We start from the raw sequence: 24,536 nt of genomic DNA on the forward strand, positions 1-24,536 counted from the left end.
GGGAATACTTCTCATGCATCCAAAATACTTGAGCCAACCACTATGCCATTTGTGTCCACCATACCTACCTACTACATGGTATTTATCCGCCATTCCAAAGTAAATTGCTTGAGTGCTACCTTTAAAATTCCATCATTCACCTTTGCAATATATAGCTCATGGGACAAATAGCTTAAAAACTATTGTGGTATTGAATATGTACTTATGCACTTTATCTCTTATTAAGTTGCTTGTTGTGCGATAACCATGCTTCGGGGACGCCATCAACTATTCCTTGTTGAATATCATGTGAGTTGCTATGCATGTCCGTCTTGTCCGAAGTAAGAGAGATCTACCACCTTTATGGTTGGAGCATGCATATTGTTAGAGAAGAACATTGGGCCGCTAACTAAAGCCATGAATCATGGTGGAAGTTTCAGTTTTGGACACACATCCTCAATCTCATATGAGAATAATAATTGTTGCCACATGCTTATGCATTAAAGAGGAGTCCATTATCTCGTTGTCCATGTTGTCCCGGTATGGATGTCTAAGTTGAGAATAATCAAAAGCGAGAAATCCAAAATGCGAGCTTTCTCCTTAGACCTTTGTACAGGCGGCATGGAGGTACCCCATTGTGACACTTGGTTAAAACATGTGCATTGCAAAGATCCGGTAGTCCAAGCTAATTAGGACAAGGTGCGGGCACTATTAGTATACTATGCATGAGGCTTGCAACTTGTAAGATATAATGTACATAACTCATATGCTTTATTACTACCGTTGACAAAATTGTTTCATGTTTTCAAAATAAAAGCTCTAGCACAAATATAGCAATCGATGCTTTCCTCTTTGAAGGACCATTCTTTTTACTTTTATGTTGAGTCAGTTCACCTATTTCTCTCCACCTCAAGAAGCAAACACTTGTGTGAACTGTGCATTGATTCCTACATACTTGCATATTGTACTTGTTATATTACTCTATGTTGACTATTATCCATGAGATATACATGTTACAAGTTGAAAGCAACCGCTGAAACTTAATCTTCCTTTGTGTTGCTTCAATACCTTTACTTTGATTTATTGCTTTATGAGTTAACTCTTATGCAAGACTTAATACTTGTCTTGAAGTACTATTCATGAAAAGTCTTTGCTTTATGATTCACTTGTTTACTCATGTCATTACCATTGTTTTGATCGCTGCATCCACTACATATGTTTACAAATAGTATGATCAAGGTTATGATGGCATATCACTTCGGAAATTATCTTTGTTATCGTTTTACCTGCTCGGGACGAGCGGAACTAAGCTTGGGGATGCTTGATACGTCTCCGACGTATCGATAATTTCTTATGTTCTATGCCATATTATTGATGATACCTACATGTTTTATGCACACTTTATGTCATATTCGTGCATTTTCCGGAACTAACCTATTAACAAGATGCCGAAGTGCCGATTGTCTGTTTTCTCGCTGTTTTTGGTTTCAGAAATCCTAGTAACGAAATATTCTCGGAATCGGACGAAATCAAGACCCAAGTTCCTATTTTCACCGGAAGCATCCGGAACACCCGGGAAGGACCGGAGGGGGGCACTCGGGCCCCCGGACCATAGGCCGGCGCGGCCCGGGCCACGGCCGCGCCGCCATATGGTGTGGCCACCCCTTCGACCCTCCTGCGCCGCCTCTTCGCCTATATAAAGCCTCCGTCGCGAAACCCCGAGGCGAAAAACCACGATACGGAAAACCTTCCAGAGCCGCCGCCATCGCGAAGCCAAGATCCGGGGGACAGGAGTCTCGTTCCGGCACCCTGCCGGAGCGGGGAAGTGCCCCGGAAGGCTTCTCCATCGACACCGCTGCCATCTCCACCGCCATCTTCATCACCGCTGCTGCTCCCATGAGGAGGGAGTAGTTCTCCATCGAGGCTCGGGGCTGTACTCGGTAGCTATGTGGTTCATCTCTCTCCTATGTACTTCAATACAATAATCTCATGAGCTGCCTTACATGATTGAGATTCATATGATGATGCTTGTAATCTAGATGTCATTATGCTAGTCAAGTGAGTTTTACCTATGTGATCTCCGGAGACTCCTTGTCCCACGTGTGTAAAGGTGACAGTGTGTGCACCGTGTGGGTCTCTTAGGCTATATTTCACAGAATACTTATTCACTGATGAATGGCATAGTGAGGTGCTTATTTATATCTCTTTATGATTGCAATGTGTTTGTATCACAATTTATCTATGTGCTACTCTAGCAAAGTTATTAAAGTAGTTCTATTCCTCCTGCACGTGTGTAAAGGTGACGAGTGTGTGCACCGTGTTAGTACTTGGTTTATGCTATGATTATGATCTCTTGTAGATTATGAAGTTAACTATTGCTATGATAATATTGATGTGATCTATTCCTCCTACATATGCATGAAGGTGACGAGTGTGCATGCTATGCTAGTACTTGGTTTAGTCTTTTGATCTATCTTACACTAAAGGTTACTAAAATATGAGCATTATTGTGGAGCTTGTTAACTCCGGCATTGAGGGTTCGTGTAATCCTACGCAATGTGTTCATCATCCAACAAAAGTGTAGAGTATGCATTTATCTATTACTGTTATGTGATCAATGTTGAGAGTGTCCACTAGTGAAAGTGTAATCCCTAGGCCTTTTTCCTAAATATCGCTATCGCTCGCTTGTTTACTGTTTTACTCGCGTTACTACTGCTGCGTTACTACCGCTTGTTTACTGTTCGGGCAAAGCACTTTTCTGGTGCCGTTGCCACTACTTATTCATACCACCTGTATTTCACTATCTCTTCGCCGAACTAGTGCACCTATTAGGTGTGTTGGGGACACAAGAGACTTCTTGCTTTGTGGTTGCAGGGTTGCATGAGAGGGATATCTTTGACCTCTTCCTCCCTGAGATCGATAAACCTTGGGTGATCCACTTAAGGGAAACTTGCTGCTGTTCTACAAACCTCTGCTCTTGGAGGCCCAACACTGTCTACAAGAATAGAAGCTCCCGTAGACATCAGATAACTCTAATGATGCTTGTGATATTTTAAATCCACCTACTGAAAGTGTTCCTTTCAAGATACCCATGAAAATTATTGAACGTGTTATGGATAACCGCTATGAAGGGGATGGAACTGTTCATCCTGGAGATCATTTACTATTTCTACATGAATTATGCGGGTTATTCAAGTGTGCAGGTATTTATATGGATGAAGTTAGGAAGAAATTATTCTCTATGTCGTTGTCTGGTAAAGCGGCGCATTGGTATAAAGTTCTGAAGGACGGGCATTCTCTTGATTGGAAGGATATTGTGCCTCTATTTTATTCTAAATTCTATCCTCCAAGTGAAATTCACAAAGACCGAAACCGCATATATAATTTCTGGCCTCATGATGGAGAGAGTATTTCCCAAGCATGGGAGAGATTGAAGTCTTTAATGCTCAAATGCCCCATTCATGAGCTTCCTGGTAATATCATCATTGATAATTTCTATGCAAGACTTTCTTTTCAAGATAAAACATTGCTCGGATACCGCTTGTTCCGGATCATTCACACACAACAAAGAAGAGTTTAAATGGGACCTTCTTGATCGGATTCAGGAGAATACCGAAGGATGGGAGAACGACAAAGGTAGAGAGTTAGGTATAAATTATGATTATGAATGCATTGAAACTTTTATGGATACCGATAAATTTCGAAATATGAGTGCTACTTATGGTCTTGACTCTCAAGTTGTTGCAAATTTTTATAAAGCTTTTGCCTCTCATTTTGAATTGCCTAGGAAGAATTTTGATAAGTATCATGAACCTTTTAAAGACACTTGCATGAAGAATGAAACTGTTATTAATGATTGCAATGAACATGCTCAAACTTCTGAAAATGTTATTTCCTATAAGCATGTTAATTTTTGTGGAGTTCATAGACCTTGTGAAAAGAATAAAATTGAAGAAGAATATTGTATCCATCATAGAAATAAAAAACTAGAAAGTGGTCTAGGGCTCTAGATGATCTTGGTAAAAAAGTTTGTGCCCTCTATCCTTTTATTTGCGAACTTTGCCATAAAGTGGGTCATTTTAATTTTCAATGCTTCTCCAATGATAATTCGAACCCTATGAGTGCTGCAAATTTGTATTGTGATGATGAAATCACTCCTAATCAGCATGATGAACTTACTTTATTTTTGGGGTGTGAAGAGTTATTGAGAAAAACTTCTTTGGTGGATATGAGTGCTCTTGATATTAATAGTGTCCTGCATGGGTGTCTTTCTTATTGCATTGATAATTGCCATACAAATACTTACATACAAAATATTTTAGAAGATGACACTTTGCCAAAATATGATAGGACCGCTGTGTGTTTTGAACTTACTAATGAAAAGGAGGAATCCTCCCAAGTTTCTTCTATTGTTTCTGGAAATAAATCAGGTTATGTGGAGAAGCCTCCCATCAAGCCTCTCCCTCCTAAAGAAGGGAACGAGTAGAAGGAGAAGAAGAAGAAGAAGAAGAAGAAGGGAACGAAGAAGAAGAAGAGGGGGAATAAAAAGAAAGAGGTAACGGCATATCCCCGCGTGTATGAGATAACGATAGGTAACCGTAAGTATGTTGCTCCTAATGATTATTATGATAATGAATCTGAGTACAATGATCTTCCTATGCCCTTTACCCATATTAGTGATCATGATTTGGAAGAGCACACTACCTTTGATATTGGAAATCTCTTTGGTACTGATTATGAAAGTAATGATGTTAGCACTATTCATGTTCCCTCAAACGTTGATATTGAAAGCTCTAAGCTTGGGGATGTTGTGCTTGAAGATCCTATATTTGAGACCTTTACTTTTAGTGAAAATGATGATATTATACATTCTGGTTTAGATAATCGTTATAGAGATGGATATGACACATGTTATAATTATCCTTATGAAACTTGTCATAGTTATGATGGGATTGCCAAAAACCATTCCCTTAGTATGCAACTTGTTTACCATGTTCAAATTCTTGATAGTGATCCTGCTCCAATTACTATTAATGAGAAGAGTTTTTCTTATGCCAAAACTAATGATACTTTTATGCACATGAACCATGATAAGAATGTTTTAAGTGATGGATATATTGTGTATTTCATCAATGATGCTACTGAAAGTTATTATGAGAGAGGGAAACATGGTTATATGCATCTTAATAATATTAAGTTTCCCCTCTTTATGTTGAGAATTTTGAAGTTACTCGTGTTTTATCTTCCTATGCTTGTCACTTTGTTCTTCATGAATTTATTTGTGTACAAGATTCTTATGCATAGGAAGTGGGTTAGGCTTAAATGTGTTTTGAATTTTCTTCTTGATGCTCTCTTTTGCTTCAACTCTTATTTCTTGCGCGAGCATCATTAAAATTACTGAGCCCATCTTAATGGCTATAAAGAAAGCACTTCTTGGGAGATAACCCATGTTTTATTTTGCTACTGTTTTGTTGTGTCTTGGTAGTTGTTACTACTGTAGCAACCTCTCCTTATCTTTATTTTATTGCATTGTTGTGCCAAGTAAAGTCTCTAATAGAAAGTTGATACTAGATTTGGATTGCTGCGCAGAAACAGATTTCTTCCTGTCACGAATTTGAGTAGATCTCTCTGTAGAAGAATCAAAAAAATCTGCCAATTTACATGCGTGATCCTCAGATATGTACGCAACTTTCATTAGTTTTGAGCTTTTTCATCCGAGCCTGTTAAGTGCCTCTAAAAAATTCGTCTTTACGGACTGTTCTGTTTTGACAGATTCTGCCTTTTATTTCGCATTGCCTCTTTTGCTATGTTGAATGGATTTCTTTGTTCCATTAACTTTCAGTAGCTTTGTAAATGTCCAGAAGTGTTAATAATGATTATGTCACCTCTGAATATGTGAATTTTTGATTATGCACTAACCCTCTAATGAGTTTGTTTTGAGTTTGGTGTGGAGGAAGTTTTCAAGGATCAAGAGAGGAGGATGATACAATATGATCAAGAAGAGTGAAGAGTCTAAGCTTGGGAATGCCCCGTGGTTCATCCCTGCATATTTCAAGAAGACTCAATCATCTAAGCTTGGGGATGCCCAAGGCATCCCCTTCTTCATCGACAACTTATCAGGTCACCTCTAGTGAAACTATATTTTTATTCCGTCACATCTTATGTACTTTACTTGGAGCGTCTGTGTGCTTTTATTTTCATTTTGTTATCTTAGTTCTCTGTAATTGGATCATACCTTGTGTGGGAGAGAGACACGCTCCGCTTTTTCATAGGAACATTAGTGTTCTTCGTTTTTTTTCTTTTAATGTTCAATGGCGAAAGTTGATCGCTTCACTTATTGCTATTTGGTTGGAAACAGAAAATGCTTCATGTGGTAATTGGTGTATGGTCTTGAATAATTCGATACTTGGCAATTTTTTTGCTCATATAGATCATGTTTAAGCTCTTGCATCATGTACTTTGCTCAAATAGGATGTCTTATACATAACACATATGAATTATTACTACCGTTGACAAAATTGTTTCTATGTTTTCAAAATGAAAAGCTCTAGCACAAAAATAGTAATCCATGCTTCCCTCTGCGAAGGGCCATTCTTTTACTTTATGTTGAGTCAGTTTACCTACTTCTTTCTATCTTAGAAGCAAACACTTGTGTCAACTCGTGTGCATTGATTCCTACATACTTGCTTATTTGCATTCATCATATTACTTTGTGTTGACAATTATCCATGAGATATACATGTTGAAGTTGAAAGCAACTGCTGAAACTTATATATTCCTTTGTGTTGCTTCAAAACTTTCTACTAAGAATTTATTGCTTTTTGAGTTAACTCCTATGCAAGTCTTATTGATGCTTGTCTTGAAAGTACTATTCATGAAAAGTCTTTGCTATATGATTCAGTTTTTTAGTCATTATCTTTACCATTGCTTCGAATCACTTCATTCATCTCATATGCTTTACAATAGTATTGATCAAGATTATGATAGTAGCATGTCACTTCAGAAATTATCCTTGTTATCGTTTACCTACTCGAGGGCGAGTAGGAACTAAGCTTGGGGATGCTTGATACGTCTCCAACGTATCTATAATTTCTGATGTTCCATGCTAGTTTTATGACAATACCTACATGTTTTATATGCACTTTATATCATATTATGACATTTATTGGACTAACCTATTAACAAGATGCCACGAGTGCCGGTTCGTTTATTATGTTTGTTTATTGCAGAAAAGGCCCAAAAACCAAAGTGCTCGGAAAAATCCAGAAAAATCACATAAATTCTATTCCGCCAGAAGACTCATGGAGCCAGAAGGGCCAGGCCAGAGGAGGCCCAGGGCCTCCTCCCCATCAGCCGGTGCGGCCAGGAGGGTGCCCGCCCCACCCTATGGTGTGGGCCCCTCGGGACTCCACCGACGCCGCCTCTTCGCCTATGTAATCCCTCACGACGCAAAAACCCTACAACAATTGACGAAACTCCAGAAAGACTCCAGGGACGCCGCCGCCATCGCGAAACTCCGTTTCGGGGCACAGAAGTCTCTGTTCCGGCACGCCGCTGGGACGGGGAATTGCCCCCGGAGTCATCTCCATCGACATCACCGCCATCTTCATCGCCGTTGCTGTCTCCCATGATGAGGAGGGAGTAGTTCTCCCCCGAGGCTGAGGGCTCTACCGGTAGCTATGTGGTTCATCTCTCTCACTCCCATGGTGTGATCTTTATGTGATCATGAGCTTTGTATCACTATTAATCTATGTGCTACTCTAGTGATATTATTAAAGTAGTCTATTCCTCCTCCATGATGTAATGTTGACAGTGTGTGCATCATGTAGTACTTGGCGTAGGTTATGATTGTAATCTGTTGTAGATTATGAAGTTAACTATTACTATGATAGTATTGATGCGATCTATTCCCCCTTTCATAGCTATTGTTGACGAGTGTGTATGCTATGTTAGTACTCGGTCTAAATTGCAACGGTCTATTATGCACTCTAGAGGTTACTTTAATATGAACTCCGGATGTTGTGGAGCTTGTTTACTCCGGCTTGAGGGAGCTCTTGTAGCCCTACACAATGAATGGTGTTTGTTATCCAACAAGTGAGTGTAGAAAGTAGCATTTATTTATTCAGTTATGTGATCAATGTTGAGAGTGTCCACTAGTGAAAGTATGATCCCTAGGCCTTGTTTCTAAGCATTGAAACACCGTTTCCAACAAGTTCTGCTACATGTTCGCTTGCTGCCATATTTATTTCAGATTGTTATTACCACTCATATTCATCCATATCACTTGCATTTCACTATCTCTTCGCCGAACTAGTGCACCTATACATCTGACAAGTGTATTAGGTGTGTTGGGGACACAAGAGACTTCTTGTATCGTAATTGCGAGGTTGCTTGAGAGGGATATCTCCGACCTCTACCTCCCTGAGTTCGATAAACCTTGGGTGATTCACTTAAGGGAAACTTGCTGCTGTTCTACAAACCTCTGCTCTTGGAGGCCCAACACTGTCTACAGGAATAGAAGCGTGCGTAGACATCATGGACTCTGTCTTCATTTCGGTAAAATAGCAACTTTGGCTTTTGTTTCGTCCAATTTCGAGAATATTTCATGTACAACTTTTCTGAAATACAAAAACAGCAGAAAACAGGGAACTGGCACTGTGGCATCTTGTCAATAGGTTAATGTCGGAAAATGCATAAAAGTGACACGAAGTGTAAACAAAACATATTGGAATTGGTTTAAAACAAGCTTGGAGCATCAAAAATTCTAGATACGTTTGCGACGTATCAAAAGTCATAGGCCAATGCAGGTTTTTGTAAGCATTTCTTCAAAAGGTTGCTTTTATTCTGAAGAGCTATGTCCGTCAGCCTTCACCAGGTGTCTAGAACTTCATGGAGTTCCTTTCCGGCCGTGTTCGCAGTTCCAAAACCAGGAACTGGGAGTGACAAGCCACGATTTGATACACTCTGCAGAGGTGTGTTGCTTTACCCATAAGAGATCTTAACCTTGGTGCCAACCGGGCAGCTTTCCCGTCTGCACTTCCATGGTGTGAGGCCCGATATAAGGTCATAGCCAATCATTGCATTTCTCCGCGACCCCGCACACCCACCCTTGTTACAGTTCCGACCAAGGTCCTCGCCGGTCTGTTCCGACCATGACTAATACCCCTGCAGGGCAGCATACCCCATTGGGTATCATCCGACCTTGGTACCTTCGCCGGTCTTCTGCAACCCATCATAGGCCACATTACCGTGAGGACTTAAAGGTTCCCCACCCATCCAGTTGTTCCCTCAGGACACAACTGCTACGGTAAGCGTATCCGTTTATGTGCAGAGGAAGAAATACAACTGACTACTCTGTCCCACTTCAGATCTTATGGTTAACACGGGTATTACGGCACAAGAATCACTGGACGACATTTGTTGTTAATCCTAGATGGATATAAACCCATTGCAATGGAACCTCCACCATACTCATACCATGGTTCCATTTCCCACCACATAGTCATATTCATATTTGTGAAAATAATACTTTGCTTTTAATGCAAGAGCGATAAGTATAGTACTTTGCAAGTAATTTGGTAAAAATACTCAAATTGACATGAGCAAGCGATGAACTTGCCTGATGACTGCAAGGTAGTGCAGTTGGATTGTTTGGACTGACCCTGGTCCTCTGTTTCTCAAAGATAGCATCATTGTCCGGTAAGGGCAATGGTTAAAGATCCAATTATGCATGCTTTAGAGTTTTAGTGTTGGTTTCCCCCAGTTGCTGTTTATTTAATGTCAGAGTTGGCGAATAAGCACGATTTATGGTGATATTTTGATATTTTTAATAAAGAGTTCATTAAAAGAAAATATTTATTTTCTTTGATTCAAGTATTAAAAATAAGAGGTGGTTTATATTCTCCTTTTTTCTTATTTAAAGGTTTAGAATTTCTTTATATAATTTTCCTTGGTGATATTAAATATCATTTTTAAATTTTGGTCAAATTATTATGAAAGCATTTATTTTGAATAGATCACCAAATTTGAAGTGGTCTACATATTTTTATTTATTTTTTAGAGATTTTCTAGGGTTTTTAGATTTATTTCAAAATTGGAGTTAAAACGTAATGGTCAAATGACCATTTTGCCCCTTTGGCCCACTAGTCAGACCGACCAGTTGGTTTGGTTGGACCATCCCGTTGGGCTTGGCCCAACCGGCTCACTCTCTCTCTCTCACTTGATCGGTAACCCTAACCCTAATCCTCTCACCTATCTCGCGACGCCGAATCGCCTGCGCCGTCGTCGACTTCCTCCGGCCATCTCCGGCGGTCTCAGGCGGCGCGGTTGGTCGCAATCGACTCGCCTGGTGACGCCGCACCCTTCTGTCCTCGTCGATACGGAAAAGATGGCCTCCTCCGCTCGCCTGCAACCCCTACTGCAACTAGGGTTTGCGGTGCTCGCGGCGATTTGCCTCACGCCGGCGTTCCTGGCTTCAGGGCGATGCTTCGCGACTCGCCAGAGTCGTGCTAGGCTGTTGTGCTCGGCGTAGCCATGGCTTGGTCGCGGCTTGGCGCTGCCGTGGCCAGGCTATGCCGCTGTACCATCGTGGACGCGTCTGGAGTGCTACTGCCTCCAGGTACACGCCTCTTGCCTCCTCTCTCTTCTCCTCTTCCACTCCTACCTCTGGAGTTACTGTCCAGGCTTCCCTCTTTGGGATTCTGGCCATGCCAGGCTTCTGCTGCTGTTGTGCTGGCCATGCCATGCTTTCTACTTACGGTTGCTATGCTATGGGTTGATTGGCGCATGCTTGGTCTGCTCTAGCTGCTGCTGTTGATCAATTCCATCTTTACTGTCACTATTGTTGCCTCCCTTGGCTATTGGTGCTGGCAGTTCTTGCATTTGCAAGTGTCAGGCATGTCTGTGTGGTATTGATGTTGGGATCTAGCTAATTCTAGGGCTTTGCTTGGTTGGCATGCTGCTCATGTTCATCAATTCCTTGATGATGTGCTTCTGGATACAATTATGAATTGATACTGTGATGATTGGTGAAGTAATGGTTGGCTATCTGCAGTGGTTCAGTAACTCTGATGAGCTATTGGTGCTATGGCTTGTCTTTGCAAGCTCTGGGTGATCATTTGATCACCAATTGCTTGGTAATTACTTACTGCTTTCTCTATCTATGCATGTTGTCTGATATACTGTGTTCCTGCTTGATTGTATAGTTTCTCACCATGTGCTGGTGGTTGCTTATGCTTATACAAGCATATGAATGGATACATTGACATCTGTGATGCTTGCCGAGCATCCCTGTTGCCGAGTAATTTCCTATTTCATTTATCCGTGAAGCTTTATCTTGGTCATATAGATAATTGAGATGAACTGTGCAGTAATGATTCGTTTACTGTATTTACTTAAGTTAGAAGGATGCCAACTATTGTTGGGGACTCTAGCTTCATTTTGATCCCTGTTGGGTAATGATAAGTGTGTAGGCTTGGTGGTTTGGATGGTTTGGTGGTTGAGTTGGCCTTTGCAGTGATGAACTGCTGGCTTAGGTGACTCCCACTACTGTTGGCTTGTTGGGAAAGTGATACATGCTTGCTGGGTGATCATGTTTGATTGCCAGTAGCTATTGATGTTGAAAGTACTTGCAGATATATATAATCTGCTTTTATCTGATTCTCTAAAAGGGCTAGTGTAGTGTAGGTATTCTTGGTAAAGCATCTGGGATAGTTTCCTTCCTAGATCCATTTGGAAGATGCTACTATTCAATTGGTTGGCATAACCATGGTGACTTAGGTTGGTCAAATTCCTGGTCCTTGCCATTTTTACTAGGCTTCACTTGATCGATGACCAAATTATGACCAAAGAGGGTTAATCCACCCTTTGTGCTTGTGTTTAACATGGCTATGCAAGTTATGAAAAACCCATCTAGCTTGTTCATGGTGATTAGTATACCTCATTCCAGCTCCTAGATTTTGTGCTGATGTAGAGGATTGCTTCTATGTTGTTGGGCTTGTGCTTGTACTTCTCCGCCTTACTGGTTGGTGCTGGTGCTAATTCACCATGATCTTGTTCAGCAGTGGCTTGTTCTTGGTGGAATAAGCACTGGAATAATGTGATGTTCTAGTTGTTCTTGTTGTTCTTGCTACTGGTGCTTGTGTGTCGATGGATTCTAGGGTTTGCTACTGGGAAAATTTTATATCCCCTGGCAGTGGCTTCCTTGGTCGACAACAAGATCTTGGTGTGGTGCTGACTAGCCCTAGTGGATGTGTGTTGTGCAACATGCACACTGCCTTGTGAGATGCTTGTGAGTTACATGTTGGAACTTGGGTTTGTTGGATCAACTCGGCTGGGTTGGTCTTATCCTTCCTGTGGTATTTCTTTTGACATCCAAGTGGCATTGCCACTTGGCAAAACTATTTGTATTTGTTTTGTTTTATGCAGGGATTCAAGATGATCAAACCTTCCTCGATGATCAAGATGATCAAAGACAATAGCTAGGATTTTAGATTACGTCACTTTATTTTCTTATAATTTCCCTTTTTATTTTCTTATGATTCATTTCTGAATTGGTTTATTGTAATATAATTGAATATTGTAAATGACAATGTATATTGTGTGATGATCAATAAAGCTCAAGTTTTCTCTATTGAGCTATTTCTAAATTATATCTCTTCTTTTATTGATTGAATTATATTTATATTGTAATATTGTTTGAAATATTCATTAACTTATTTATTGATTATTGTTTATGTTTGATTGCCAATTCAAACTTGTTTCAAATTCAAATCTCCATTCTGAGTGTTAATCAAATTGTTTCCTCTCTTTCGAAACCCTAATTCAAAAGAGATCATGTCCAAGTTTATCGCACTCTTGAAACCCTAACTCTAGATGGTGTCGAGAGAGAAACTTGTTCCCTCTTAGGTTTTTATGCAATTAAGCGCAATTTTTTTCCCAGTTTTGTGATGCAATGCACATCCCTTTTCTAATTCTACCCCGCAAACGTCTGGAAACCTAGATGTTACAACCTTCCCTCCTTAAAGAAAACTTCGTCCCGAAGTTGTGGTTGGTATACCTGAACAGTTCTGGATAGGCTTTCCTTAAATCCCCCTCCTTCTCCCAAGTGGCTTCCCTCTCGGGATGATTTTTTCCATTGTACTTTACAATACTTGATGGCTCTGTTTCGAAGCTTCTTCCAATTCTCCTCTATAATCTTAGCTGGCTTCTCGACATAGGTCAGATCTGACTGGAGATCTAGGTCTTCATGGGATACAGGTTCATCTGGTGTCTTTAAACATCTCCGAAGTTGTGAAACATGGAATACATTATGTACCAAGGCTAGCTTTCCTGGTAGCTCCAACTCAAAGGCTAAACCTCGATTTTGGCTCAATATCTTGAAAGGTCCGATGGACCTTGGGCTCAGCTTTCCCTTGACTCCAAATCTCCGAAGACCTTTCATCGGACTTACTTTTAAGTATACCATGTCTCCAACTTTTGGTTCCCATGTCCTTCTCTTCTGATATGCGTAACTTTTTTGTCAACTTTGAGCTATTTTAAGTCTATCCCTAATGACATCAATGACTTGTTGTTTCTCCTTCACATAGTCAGGTTCAAACTCTTTACTTGCTCCTGCCTCATACCAGCATATGTGTGATCTACACTTTCTTCCATATAAGGCCTCAAATGATGCCATCTTAATACTGCTGTGGTAGCTATTATTGTATGAGAACTCTGCTGAAGGTAAATGCTCTTCCCATGATCCTCCGAAATCTAATGCACAAGCTCTGAGCATATCCTCTAGGATTTGATTGGTCCTCTCAGTTTGTCCTCCTGTCTGAGGATGATATGCAGTACTAGAATCCAATTTGGATCCTAAAGCCTCTTGTAACTGTTTCCAAAAGGCAGATGTGAACACAAATCCTTGATCTGATACTATCTTCTTTGGGATCCATGCTTGCTCACAATCTCCTTGATATAGATATCGATAAGTTTTTCTCTAGTATCCTTCTGGTTTACTGCTATGAAATGTGCACTTTTGGTTAACCGGTCCATGATTACCCATATCATATCTTTCTTCTTACTTGTCATTGGTAGTCCGGTGATAAAAAGTCTATTCATATCTCTTCCCATTTCCACTCTGGAATATGTAAAGGTTGCAATGGTCCTGCGGGACTTTGATGTTCAGCTTTCACTCTTTGACAAGTATGACATTCTAACACATACTTTGCAATTTCCCTCTTCATGTTATTCCACCAAAACAATTCCTTCAAATCCATGTACATTTTAGTACTTCCAGGATGGATTGAGTATGGTGTTTCATGTGCCTCTGGTACACAAATCCTTTTGTGGAACCATAGAGATCCAGATTCGCCCAGGTTGAACTCTGATTGTCTTCCTTTCTCTATTCTTCTTACTTCCTCCATGATGATTGGATCATCCAATTTGTTCATAATTATCTCATTTTTCAGATTCATAGTTAACTCTCCCGCAACTTGTAAAGATGATAGTCCTTCACGTGTTTCCTTCTCCCAGGGTTGTATTTGTGCTTGACTTATTTCCTTTTTCAACTCTATTGGTAATTCTTGTTCTACCCCTCCTGTACTCTTCTGACTTAAAGCATCAGCTACAACATTAGCCTTTCCTGAAGTATAATTGTTGGTTAAATCATAATCCTTGATCAGTTCAAGCCATCTCTTCTGTCTCATGTTAAATTCCTTGTGAGTGAAGAAATACTTAAGACTCTTATGATCCGTATATAGTTCACACTTGGCTCCATAAAGGAAATGTCTCCAACTTTTCAGTGCAAACACTACGGCTGCTAGCTCTAAATTGTGTGTGGGGTAATTGACTTCATAAGGTCTTAGTTGTCTTGATCCATAAGATATCACTTTGCGATCTTGCATGAGTACACATCTCAATCCATGTTTGGATGCATCACAATACACCGTGTAATCCTTGCCAGCCTCAGGCACTGCTAACACAGGTGTTGTGGTTAACTTCACTTTTAGGGTCTGGAAACTTTGTTCACACTCTTCTGACCATACAAAGGTGTATTTTTTCCTTAACAACTTGGTCATTGGTCCTGCTATCTTGGAGAATCCTTCTATGAATCTCCGGTAATATCCTGCCATTCCTAAAAATCCTCTGATTTCCTTGACATTCTTGGGTGCTTCCCACTCCAAAATTGCTGCCACTTTACTTGGGTTTACGGCTACTCCATCTTTGCTGATCACATGACCAAGAAATTCCACTTGCTCTAGCCAAAAATCACATTTGCTGAATTTGGCATACAGCTGATGTTCTCTGAGAATTTGTAACACTATCTTTAAATGCTCTGCATGCTCAGCCTTATCCTTGGAATATATCAGAATATCATCGATGAAAACGATGACAAACTTGTCAAGATAGGGTATGAATATCTTATTCATGAGATTCATGAATATTGCTGGGGCATTTGTCAACCCAAAAGGTACTGCTAGATACTCATGATGTCCATACCTTGAAACAAAGGCAGTTTTTGGAACATCTTCCTTTTTAATCTTTATCTGATGATAACCCGATCTCAGATCTATCTTGGAGAATACTCCAGCTCCCCTTACTTGGTCAAAAAAATCTTAGATTTTGGGCAGTGGATACTTGTTTTTGATAGTAACATTGTTTAGGTTCCTATAGTCTCCGCACATTCTACAGCCTCCATCTCTCTTATCCACAAAGATCACTGGTGTTCCCCAAGGTGATACACTTTCTTGTATGAATCCCTTCTGTTCCAAATCATCAAGTTGCTCTTTCAATTCCTTCAACTCTTTTGGTCCCATCTTATATGGTGCTTGAGCAATTGGTGATGTTCCTGGAATTAAATCTATGGTGAACTCTATCTCACTATCCGGTGGCATTCTAGGTAATTCCTTGGGAAAAACATCCTGAAACTCATTTACTACAGGTATATCCTCTAGTTTCACCTCCTTCATGCTGGTAAGCTGTAGGTCTACCTCGATCTTATCTTCTTGGTATATAATCCTTCCTCCTACTTGGTTTTTCGATCAAAGACACCGTCTTGTCTGCACATCTATCAAAGCTCCATTTTCCTCTAACCAGTTCATACCAAGGATAAGAACTATGTCTTTCATGGGTAAAACAAATAGGTCTGCGTAGAACACGCAACCGCCGGATCATAATGACCTACTCTTGCTTAACGTGTGTAATTAAGATCGTAACCCCCCGCAAATAGTATGGTAACAGGACTTCCTAACTTAGTGCAATTAATCCCATGATTGATGATGAATTGTCGTGAAATGAATGATGTGGTTGCACCAGTATCAAAAGGAACTTTGCCAGGATGAACAAGGATCTGAAGCGTACCTATGACAACCTTATCCGAGTTGATAACCTCCTCCAGACTGGTACAGTTCAGCTTCCCGAAGGGTTTCTTGTTCTTCCAGTTCCCTCCAGAATTCCCATTCCTGCTTCCTCCTCCTCCTCCAGACTTTCCTCCCCCATCATTCTTACTTGGGCAATCCTTAAGCATATGCCCTTCCTTGCGACAACCAAAACAAATCACTTTTGGCTTCTGACAATCCCTAGAGTATTGTCCTTTGCATCCACAGCTACGACAGATGATGTTGGCCATGTTCCGTGGTCCTGATGCCTGCCTATTGCCTCCGGGGTTGTATCTGGGCTTAAAGGTTGAGTTGGTGTTTGGTTTGTTGCTAATGAACCTCTCATGAATATCTTCTTCCTTTTATCCTCCGTACTAACTTCATCCAGGTTCTCAAATTCCCTACGCTTCAACTCCATCACACACTCAGGAACATTGGATTCCCTGAACTTCCTTTTAAACTCCTCCCATGTGAACACTCTTCCTGCTGGATGCACTTCCACTATATTATCCCACCATGATGCGGCGGGTCCACACATAACATGTGTTGCATATCTAACCTTCTCCTCATCGGTACAACCAACGGTTTTGAGTTTCCTTTCGGTGTCTATCAACCAATCTCAGCATCTATTGGCTCTAGTGCGTATGCAAAGGAAATAGGTTTTGTATTTTGAAAATCTGACATAGTCACTCCTTGATTTTGTGGCCTTTCATCCCTATTCTGCTGGAGGAGTTCTTGAAAGAACTTGTTCTGCTGTTCCAAAGTGACATGATGCCGCTCCTCCATCATTTGCATGTGATACGTCTCAAACGTATCTATAATTTATTATGTTCCATGCTAGTTATATGACAATACTCACATGTTTAATATACATTTTATATCATTTTGATGAATTTTCCGGCACTAACCTATTAACAAGATGTTGAAGCGCCAGTTCCTGTTTTCTGCTGTTTTTGGTTTCAGAAATCCTACAAAGGAAATATTCTCGGAATTGGACGAAACAAAAGCCGAACTTCCTATTTTCCTCGGAGGGTTCCAGAACACCGAAGGAGAGACGGAGAGGGCCCACGAGGGGGCCACCCCACCTGGCGGCGTGGCCAAGGGGGGGCGCGCCCCACTATGGTGTGGGCCCCTCGGGACTCCACCGACATTGCCCCTTCGCCTATAAAATCCCTCTGTCGCGAAAACCCTATCACCGAGAGCCACGATACGAGAAAAGTTCCAGAGACGCCGCCGCCGCCAATCCCATCTCGGGGGATTCAGGAGATCGCCTCCGGCACCTTGCCGGAGAGGGGAATCATCACCGGAGGGCTCTACATCACCATGCCCGCCTCCAGATTGATGCGTGAGTAGTTCATCCTTGGACTATGGGTCCATAGTAGTAGCTAGATGGTTGTCTTCTCCTCTTGTGCTATCATGTTTAGATCTTGTGAGCTGTCTATCATGATCAAGATCGTCTATTTGTAATGCTACATGTTGCGTTTGTTGGGATCCGATGAATATTGAATACTATGTCAAGTTGATTATCAATCTATCATATATGTGTTGTTTATGTTCTTGCATGCTCTCTGTTGCTAGTAGAGGCTCTAGCCAAGTTGATACTTGTAACTCCAAGAGGGAGTATTTATGCTCGATAGTGGGTTCAGGCCTCCATTGAATGCGGGACAGGTGATGAGAAAGTTCTAAGGTTGTGGATGTGTTGTTGCCACTAGGGATAAAACATCAATGCTTTGTCTAAGGATATTTGTGTTGATTACATTACGCACCATACTTAATGCAATTGTCTGTTGTTTACAACTTAATACTGGAAGGGGTGCGGATGCTAACCCGAAGGTGGACTTTTTAGGCATAGATGCATGCTGGATAGCGGTCTATGTAACTTGTCGTAATGCCCTGATTAAATCTCATAGTAGTCATCATGATATATGTATGTGCATCTCTATTTGTCAATTGCCCAACTGTAATTTTTTCACCCAACATGCTATTTATCTTATTGGAGAGACACCACTAGTGAACTGTGGACCCCTGTCCATTCTTTTACATCTGAAATACAATCTACTGCAATCTCTGTTCTCTGTTGTTCATCGCAAAAAAACATCATTCTCCACACCATACGTTTAATCCTTTGTTTTCAGCAAGCCGGTGAGATTGACAACCTCACTGTTAAGTTGGGGCAAAGTATTTTGATTGTGTTGTGCAGGTTCCACGTTGGCGCCGGAATCCCTGGTGTTGCGCCGCACTACACTCCTTCACCAACAACCTTCACATGGCCTTCATCTCCTACTGGTTCGATAACCTTGGTTTCTTTCGAGGGAAAACTTGCTGCTGTACGCATCACACCTTCCTCTTGGGGTTCCCAACGGACGTGTGCTTTACTGTCACAAGCAGCTCTTTTTCTGGCGCCGTTGCCGGGGAGATCAAGACATGCTGCAAGGGGATTCTCTCACATCCAATCTCTTTACTTTGTTTATTATCTTGCTTTACTTTATTTTATTTCCTGTTTTGTTTGCTTTCTTATATCAAAAACACAAAAAATTAGTTACTTGCTTTATTTTATTGTCTTTCTTGTTTGTTTCTTATATCAAAAACACAAAAAAATTAGTTACTTGCTTTACTTTACTTTATTTAGTTTGCTTTACTTGTTTTTATTACTGTTAAAATGAATACTCCTGAGAACACCAAGTTGTGTGACTTCACTAGCACCAATAATAATGATTTCATATGCACTCCTATTGCTCCACCTGCTACTACTGCAGAATTTTATGAAATTAAACATGCTTTACTAAATCTTGTTATGAGAGAGCAATTTTTCGGTGTTAGTACTCGATGATGTCATCTGCCCATCTTAATAATTTTGTTGAACTTTGTGAAATGCAAAAGTATAAGGATGTAGATGGGGATATTATAAAACTGAAATTGTTTCCTTTCTCCTTAAGAGGAAGAGCTAAAGATTGGTTGCTATCTTTGCCTAAGAATAGTATTGATTCATGGACTAAATGTAAAGATGCTTTCATTGGTAGATATTATCCTCCTGCTAAAATTATATCTTTGAGAAGTAGCATTATGAATTTTAAGCAGTTGGATAATGAACATGTTGCCCAAGCATGGGAAAGAATGAAATCTTTGGTGAAGAATTGCCCAACCCATGGACTAACTACTTGGATGATCATCCAAACCTTCTATGCAGGATTAAATTTTTCTTCGAGGAACCTATTGGATTCAGCTGCTGGAGGTACTTTTATGTCCATCACTTTGGGTGCGGCAACAAAACTTCTTGATATGATGATCAACTACTCTGAATGGCACACCGAAAGGACTCCGCAAGGTAAGAAGGTAAATTCTGTTGAAGAAACCTCCTCCTTGAGTGATAAGATTGATGTTATTATGTCTATGCTTGTTAATAGTAGATCTAATGTTGATCCTAATAATGTTCCTTTAGCTTCATTTGTTGCTCAAGAAGAGCATGTTGATGTGAACTTCATTAAAAATAATAATTTCAACAACAATGCTTATAGGAATAATTTTGGTAACAACTATATGCCATATCCTTCTAATAGTGGTAATTCTTATGGTAGATCTGTTTTGCCTATTGAGGAAAAGATGCTAGAAATTGAAAGAGCTACTAAGAGCTTTATGCAATCACAATATGAGCAAAATCAATTGTTTACTAAAACTATGAATGAACAATCTGCCTTGTTGAAAAATATAGGAAATCAACTTGAAAATTTGAATATGGAAATTTCTGGTTTGCAAACTAAACTTTCAAATGCTGAAAACCGAATCTCATACATGTCTGAATCACAATCTTCTTTAATTAATAAAATGGCTGCTAAACCTGAGGATAATGATAAAAAAATTCTTGCTACAGCAAACGCCATACAAGTTCGAATTAATGACAATATTAGATTGATGGCTGAATTGCATGCTAGGTGGGAAAGAGAAGAAAAAGAAAAACTTACTAAAGAGAATAATGTAACTAAAGTTTGGACTATTACCACCACTAGTAATGATGATGCTTCACATGTTGCTAAACCTCCTACTATCAATGGTAAAATAATTGGTGTTGGCAATGTTTCTACTCCTAGTGCAAAGCGTGCAAAATTGCTTGAAACTGCTGAAACTGTTTGTGATAAAAGTGCTGAAATTTTTCAGAATGCTGTAGATCATAATGGTTTAGATTTTGATAATTGTCATATCTCTGAAGTTATTAAGTTCTTACAAAAACTTGCTAGAAGTCCTAATGCTAGTGCTATAAATTTAGCCTTTACAAAACATATTACAAATGCTCTCATTAAAGCTAGAGAAGAGAAATTAAAACTTGAAGCTTCTATTACTAGGAAGTTGGAAGATGGTTGGGAGCGCATCATTAAGATGAAAGTCAATGATTTTGATTGTAATGCTTTATGTGATCTTGGTGCAAGTATTTCCGTTATGCCTAAGAAACTCTATGATATGCTTGACTTGCCACCATTGAAAAATTGTTATTTTGATGTTAATCTTGCTGATAATTCTATAAAGAAACCTTTGGGGAGGATTGATAATGTTCACATTACGGTTAACAATAACCTTGTCCCCGTTGATTTTGTTTTCTTGGATATCGAATGCAATGCATCTTGTCCTATAATTTTGGGAAGACCCTTTCTTCGAACTGTTGGTGCTATTATTGATATGAAGGAAAGAAATATTAAGTATCAATTCCCTCTCAAGAAAGGTATGGAACACTTCCCTAGAAAGAGAATGAAGTTGCCTTTTGATTCTATTATTAGAACAAATTATGATGTTGATGCTTCTTCTCTTGATAATACTTGATTGCACTTTCTGCGGCTAGCTAAAAGGCGTTAAAGAAAAGCACTTTTTGGGAGATAACCCATGTATGTTTTTACTACTGTTTTGTTGAGTCTTGGAAGTTGTTACTACTGTAGCAACCTCTCCTTATCATATTGTTGTGCCAAGTAAAGTCTCTAATAGTAAAGTTGATACTAGATTTGGATTGCTGCGCAGAAACAGATTTCTACCTGTCACGAATTTGAGTAGATCTCTCTGTAGAAGAATCAAAAATATATGCCAATTTACATGCGTGATCCTCAGATATGTACGCAAGTTTCATTAGTTTTGAGCTTTTTCATCTGAGCCTGTTAAGTGCCTCTAAAAAATTCGTCTTTATGGACTGTTCTGTTTTGACAGATTCTGCCTTTTATTTCGCATTGCCTCTTTTACTGTGTTGAGTGGATTTCTTTGTTCCATTAAATTTCAGTAGCTTTGGGTAATATCCAGAAGTGTTAAAATTTCGTAATATGGGAAGAGAAGTGGTTTTGGGAGGTCTCCTCTCTCTCAGGCGAATGGCGTCTCCACCCTCTCCACCCCTCCCTTCCTCCGGCGCCCTTCCTCCGGTGATCTCCACCTTCTAGCCACCTTCTTCACAATCTGATCCAATCAATCTGTTCCTCGTGGGCAGATCTCTTTTCCCTCTCCTTCTCATGGCGGTTCATGCGGCGATCTCTCTCGGTTTGGACTTCTCACCTGGTCAGGGTTTTGCTAGGAAGGTCTGGAATTCTCTCAGATCCACGGTGCATCCTTCGGCAAGATCTGGTCATTTCTTGATGGTGGCCTCCTTTGGTCGCGCCACCTTTCGGTTGGATGAAGATTCGGTGTCTCTCGCTCTGGAAGCTGCTACTGGTGGCCTTTGTGATGATCTTAAGGTCTCCTCTATCAAGGATCGGGTATTCTCTTTCTCAGTTGCCTCTAAAGCTGTTGGTTTTTTATTGCTTGATCGAAGATTTTATAGTTGTCCACATTTCAAATGCTATTTTCATCTATGGAGTTATGGTGGACCAAATTGGATGCGTGAGTTCTCTCTTTGGGAACGTGAATGTGCGGGTGAGTGGATTCTGGCTAGTCGTCGTCAGAATGTTGTTTCTTCTGCTGGTCACAAGAGGCTTTGGAGGCCACGTCGTGTTGTTGCTGCTCAGGAGAGTTCTGTCTCCCCTGTGAACTCGTCTTCTGTTGAGCTTGCTGGCTCTTCCTCACCGGAGCCCTCGTCGGCGGCAACCTCTCCGGTTTGGCCGATCGGTTTCGGATCGTTTGATCCGATTACCACGGGCCTTCCGTTCCTGCCGCGGCTTCTCCGGCGTTGATCCCGCCCTCTCGGCCAGTTCAAATTTTAGCTGCTCCTGGATCACCTGAAGTTGTTGGGTCGGCCCATTCTGATTCTCATGATGGCTTAGCGGTTGTAGTTGAAGCTTGGGCCTGGACCTTTTGGGATTGTCAGCGCTGTCTGGCTATGGGCCATAATGCTAAGGAGTGCTCCAGGGAGGTTAGATGTAGAAAGTGCTTTTGTTATGGGCATAAACAGCATAACTGCCTAAACAGCCGCTATCAATCTAAACGGTGGGTTCCTATTAAGCAGGCGATTGGTGGCAAATCATCTGGTGCCGTTTCCTCTCCTCTGTCCTTTTCCCCTGCCGTTGTTGCTACCCCTTCCACGTGCCCGCAACCGCCACCTCCTCCACCGCCGCCACCACTTCCGCCACCACCACCTCCCTCGCTCATGGCGACGTTTGAGCTTGATCCTGCTCGTTTTCTGCCTCGAGGCCATGGTATCATCGATGGAGGTCCCCGGAGATTGCCTCGCACCTTTGTCACTCCATCAACCTTCGTGCCAGATCAGTTCGAGTCTTTCTGCGTTGCGGTTGTCGAGCCGGAGCCGCCAGCTGAAGATCTGCATCATCTGCTTCACTTGGCACACAATTTCATCATCAACAGGGGCTTTGAGGTGATCAACTTTCAGTCTTGGTTCTATGGTGTTGGTCTGTTTCAGCTGCGTAGCCCTGTTTCTAGATCTGCTCTGGTTAGCTTGCCCCCTAGTGATTTTGGACCTCATCACTTTATCCGTTTTGAAAATCATAATGAGGGTCCTGGTTATAGAGTTCATCAAGGGGCACGCAATGGGTGGATTATGTTTATTGGGGTGCCTATGGATTTTCGTAATGATCAGTGTATTAGAGAGGTAGTGAACACCTTTGGAGATTTTCATTACTGGTTTTCGCGTGTCCCAATGCGATGCAGAATCCTGGTTTATGTTACTTATTCGTCTGCTGAATTGGTCCCTCGTGATGTGGTTTTTCGCCAACCTTTGGTGGGGCGTTTCACTGGTATTCGTCGCTCCTGGACTGCTCCTGTTTATGTGCTTACGTCTGAGTTTGCTGATGTTATCCCCGCAAATGAAAATCCTATGCCTGCTGATGGGAATGCTCACCCTTTGCCTGGTCACTTGTTTCCTGACAACAATTTGTTTGTTCTGCCTGAGTATCCTGCCATGGGCTGGAATGAAGTACCTGTCCCTGCACATCATGATGCACCTCAAGAACAGCATGGAGTTCACCAAGAGATGCCTGAGGGACCTGTTGATGCAGCTTCTAATATTTCAACTGCTTCTTTGGGTGATTATCCTGTGCCTGTGGTTATGATGAATGAGCCAGTTGAGCCACCTCCTGAAGTTTTGGCCCAAGCTGATCAGTTGGTGCAGCAGATCAATGATGAGGTTGTCCCTATAGAACAACTGCCACTGGAACAGCAGGAAAATTTGGGGCAGCCTGTTGATGTCTTGATGGAATTTGTTTTGGAAGAGGAGCATGTTCTGCCAGAAATGCTGAAGTGATTGCACAATAAAATCCAGTTCTGTTGCAGGAGGATAACGTTTTTGTTGCACCTGTTGATTCAGTTGTTGTACCTCAGCCTGCTGTGTTGCTGGAGGAGGATGCATCTGTTGCTCTTGGTGATGCTGTCTCAACCAGAGTGGTGCCTGGTGAAAATCTGGAAATGGCTATCATTCTCTACACTCCTCCATTCTCTCAGCAGTTTGAGGAGATTGATTTGGCTTTGGCACATATACAAGCTACTGCTGCTGATCCTGTGTCCAAAACTGTTCATGATCTTGTTTTACCTGTGATGGATTCTGTGGAAGAGACAATGGCTACTTTTGATGATGCTGGTGATGGAAGTTCAGATGGGCAAGCTAAAAGATCTTGGTCTCATGCTTTTGATGAAGCTGTGGGGTTTGCACCAAAGGATGTTGCTGCTTCTTCTGATGTTAGGAAAGAGATGTTAGTGCTCCATGATGTGCCCCATAAGTTCACTCCCCTGGCTGTTTCAGTGGACTCTGCTCCTGTTATGTTTCAGACTGCTGATAACCCTGGTCAA

Source organism: Lolium rigidum, chromosome 2, assembly GCF_022539505.1.
Source record: "Lolium rigidum isolate FL_2022 chromosome 2, APGP_CSIRO_Lrig_0.1, whole genome shotgun sequence".
NCBI lineage: Eukaryota > Viridiplantae > Streptophyta > Magnoliopsida > Poales > Poaceae > Lolium > Lolium rigidum.